Source organism: Octopus bimaculoides, chromosome 6, assembly GCF_001194135.2.
Source record: "Octopus bimaculoides isolate UCB-OBI-ISO-001 chromosome 6, ASM119413v2, whole genome shotgun sequence".
Taxonomy (NCBI): domain Eukaryota; kingdom Metazoa; phylum Mollusca; class Cephalopoda; order Octopoda; family Octopodidae; genus Octopus; species Octopus bimaculoides.
In genome coordinates, this window is record NC_068986.1 from 61,596,472 (window position 1) to 61,600,809 (window position 4,338).

The 4,338-nt window shown below is 33.1% G+C and overlaps 1 long non-coding RNA gene across 1 annotated transcript in view; it reads left to right on the plus strand.

Moving 5' to 3' along the window:
* The window catches only part of LOC128248141 (uncharacterized), a 13,356-nt gene extending 10,042 nt beyond the window's left edge, over positions 1–3,314 (plus strand). The window contains exon 2 of the long non-coding RNA XR_008264425.1: positions 2,339–3,314. This is a non-coding gene — a long non-coding RNA (uncharacterized LOC128248141). The remainder of the gene's footprint in view (positions 1–2,338) is intronic.
* The last annotated feature ends 1,024 nt before the right edge of the window (positions 3,315–4,338 follow it).

Below are 4,338 nucleotides of genomic sequence, written 5' to 3' on the forward strand. Positions count from 1 at the left end.
TTGTAATCTTTCGAGCGGGATCGTTGCCAGTGCCCCTGGACTGGCTCTTGTGCGGGTGGCACATAAAAGACACCATTTCAAGCGTGGCCGTTTTCGTGCGGGTGACACGTAAAAGCACCCACTACACTCTCTGAGTGGTTGGCGTTAGGAAGGGCATCCAGCTGTAGAAACTCTGCCAAATTAGATTGGAGCCTGGTGTTGCCATTCGGTTTAACCAGTCCTCAGTCAAATCGTCCAACCCATGCTAGCATGGAAGGCGGACGGACGTTAAACGATGATGATGATGATGATGATGACATGTAAAACTCCATCACTGTAGCAAATTTGAAAAATATTTCAATTGGAATAAATTTAAAAAGATGCAATTCAAAGAAAAGTAATTCTAAAAACAATTTTAAGATGCCATCTTACTTAGGTGAGCTCTCATAACCAGTCAATGTTTAAAAAATCCTATTATATTTTTACAACTGATTATTATCAAGTGTATAAAAAAAAATAGTTGAAATATTTTGGGTATTATAGAGGTATCTGATTTCATTGCACAAACTTTAACCCCACCCCCACCCCCAAGTTGTGGATCCCGGTTGAGAACCACTGGTTTAAACTGAAGTAGTGAAGACTCAACTGTGTACTATTATTTTGAATACATTACACTGATGAAGGGGCATAGATAAATGATTATGTGATTCTGAGTTCAATCCCATTGTGCATCATCTTAAGGTGTCTCCTTCATAGCCTCAGGCAGATCAAAACCTTTAAAATAAAATTTGGTAGATGGAATGTGCAAAGGCTTGTCATACTTTTCAGTATTTATACATTTTAATGAAAAATACAGTGCTCTTTTAAGTCTTTTGTACCATGTTAAACATCCCTTTGTTCCTTCTCAGAAATGCAGTGCACTTGTAGGATTGAAACTGCATCAATCTTATTCAGTTAATTAACTTTTGCTCTTAGACATTCAATGATATAACTCAAAATATTAAGTAACTGCTTACATTTCTAATAATTCTCTTTCAATGAATTTCAATAATTAAATAATTAAGCTAAGATTTGTTTAAAGGTATGTTAAATCAAATTTTTGCACCTAGAAATATTATAACAAGAAAAGTGCTAATTTTGAAAAAATTAGTAAGGCTAGTTGTTTCAAAACAATCCTTTAGTTATATCAATGCAGTGGTAAATATGGCACCACAAGATATGTTGCAAAACAGCCTTCAGACAATTATTAAAGCATTGAAGTAGTTTTGTTTCCCATATGCCCAAAGGAATTGTATTTAGTTATATAAGTTTAACAAAATACTGTTTTATTGCAACTGCTTAGAACAGCAAGATTTTCTTATCCAGCAGTATTTACAGGTACGTTGACTAGACATGTGTGGACATCAGACACAACACAGGGTTAGCAACATAACTGAAACCATCAATATCTTAGCTGGTTGTTAATGGTTTTCTCTAGTTAGAAAAATACTAGGATGGAAAGAGTAATATTGTCTGTAATAAATATCTTCAACTATATTCTTCAATAAAAATAATTTTATTTTAAATTTTCAAGTTAAAACTGAAAACTTAAAAAATTTAAGTATATATTTGACATTTCATATTCAGATGGTGATATAGATGCTTGGAGTTTTGTCAGTGAAACAATTTAGACATAGGTCTAGAATCTATTTTGCTATTGTGGTTCACCAGAATAAAAATGATGCACCCTACTCCAGTTCCACAAAAATAGAATTTATGATTGAAATATTGCAATCATTCAGACATGGAACATTAACCCTTTCAATACCAACCCGGCTGAAAAATTTTTTGGTTTATAAGACCAACCCAGCCGAGAAAATCCATTGTTATTTAAATGTGAATTTGAACACAAATCTCATTAGTACATTTGTGAAAACACGTGATTTCACCTTGTAAATAGTTGAGTTATAGTATCCAACATTGTTTAACATGATATCTGAAATTAGTGAATTTTGGGAGATTTTTGTCCACATTTTTTTGACGCTTATTTTTTTTTCAACTTTGAAAATGGATAGGAATTTCATGCTATCAAGTAGTGATTCTGAGTTTGAAAGTTTTTCAACGGAAGATATGGAGATATCAAGAAAAAGAATGAATGAGGTACAAAGGCACGTGGTGTACAAGAATGAATCGGATATTTCTGTATCCGAAACTGAAAGCAGTGATTCTGAAGAAACTGAAAGCAGCGATAGCAAAGACGATTTTACATCGGAATGGAGTAAAAAGTTTTTAAATGTTTTTATTTCTGGGGAGATGGAGTCTACCCATAGTCTTTCTCAGGAAGCGCAACCGTTAAGACTTTTTTTCTTATTTTTTCCAGTATGCTTATTTGAAGCGATCACTGTGGAAACAAACCATTATGCAGAATGTAAACAAACAGAATATGTCAGGAAAGCCCATGAAATGGAGGATCAAAGTCTGTGGGTACTGCTGTGGATTTAGTTTTTCTACAGGGAAAAAGAGACAATAATGTTAGTCAGCATGGCCTAGGGTACAATGTGGTCTGGAATTTATCAATTCCATACCATAACCAAGGCCATATATTATTTTTTGACCGATTTTTTAGTTCGGTCAAACTTGCAGTGGATTTAGAAGCTGTGACAACATATACGTGTGCTACAGTAATTGCTAGTAGAAAAGGGCTGCTGTTGGATATAAAAAAAAGCAAAATTAAAAGAGGTGAAACAATCCAACAGCAGAAAGGAAATCTGCTAGCAACTGCATAGAGACAAGAGGCAAATAAATTTTCCATCTACCAATGCACAACCATGTGTAGATGAAAACGGCACTCCATTTATGAACCTTGATTATAACAGGCACATGGGCAGTGTAGATCGGCTGAACCAGATGATGAGTTATTTGGTTGGTAGACCAGGTAATAAATGGTGGCGATACCTGGTTTGGTGTATAGTAAACATGAGCATTGTAAATGCATTTATATTATATACCAAATCAGGAGGGGCTTGCAAGCGCTGCAACCATCTGCAGTTTCGAGCAAGTTATTCCTCCAAAAAAATAACTACAAGAAGGAAAAGCAAAGCCTGCCAGAGAGATATCCCAGAGTTCGGTCCATCTCCATAAATTAGAAAAAATCAGGGGTCGCAAAAGGCAGTGCCGTGAATGTTTATCCACAAAGAAAAACTCCCAGTGAATGGCCAGTTGAAACTTCTTTCTAATGTACATTCTGCAATGTTGCCGTATGTAGAGTGGGATGTTTTACAACTTTCCATGATAGAAATATTGTGTGAATATTGTATATATGTATGATTAGATTGTATAAATATTTTTCAAATTTACTTCGTTTTATTTTTTATTTACTTGTAATTTTAATTTAACTGTAAGGTGAGTGACGAGTTTTGATTTAATTTCTATTGTAAATCTTTATTATATATGTTCTTGTGTATTCATGTATGTGTGTGAGTATATATCATTTAGTTGATGTATTTAATTTTTTAGTTTTCTTCAAAAACAAATTCCAGTATTTCACTTTTATGGTACACCTGTTTGTCTGTGCATTAAATTCTATTGATAATCTAGTGATGTGCACAATTCTTCTATATCAAAATTCTGTTGCATACCCAATTGAATATTAGCTGATGATTCATTTTCTATTGTGATGTTTAAACAAAATTTTAATATTTTTACATTTTGCTCAGTTTACCTGGATTTACCTGTAATTAGAGTCACTTTGAGACAAAAGTTATGGAATAGAATTGATTAAGAACCCTTTCTTTAATTATGTTCCAAATATCACATTAATATGTTGATAAGTAAAAAAGTTACAGTTGTTTAATGAAACTAGTCTAAATTCATGATTATTTAATTGAAACTCACGAGGAGTGTATTTTGGTCAGAAATATAGTAATGAAAGGGTTAATAATTAAATAAAAAAAGAATAGAAAGTGGCAAAAATTGTTTACTTTCATTGATTGAACTTTATCCCCTTCATAAATATGACCATGTTCCAAGGTAGTCATAATTTTCTACACAATATTCATTTTTATATTTGTATCAAAATCTGAAGTCTATGAAACCTTGTTACATCTAGTCAAGTTATAAGAGTGTCAAATTGCTACAAAATCATCAAAACAGCATTAAACCCCATAACGATTCCAATCCAAAATAAGTAAATAGACACTATAAGTAAAGACATCTCACTGTTGCAGTCAGGGCACAGAATAACAGCTAGTTGTTAGTATGCAACATTATGTTCCAATCCAATCAAGAAACCAAGAAGACTCACATATTACTTCCTGGATAAAAAGTTGAGAAATACAAGCACATATATAATTGACCTAGAGATAACTGCCTGTTTGATGT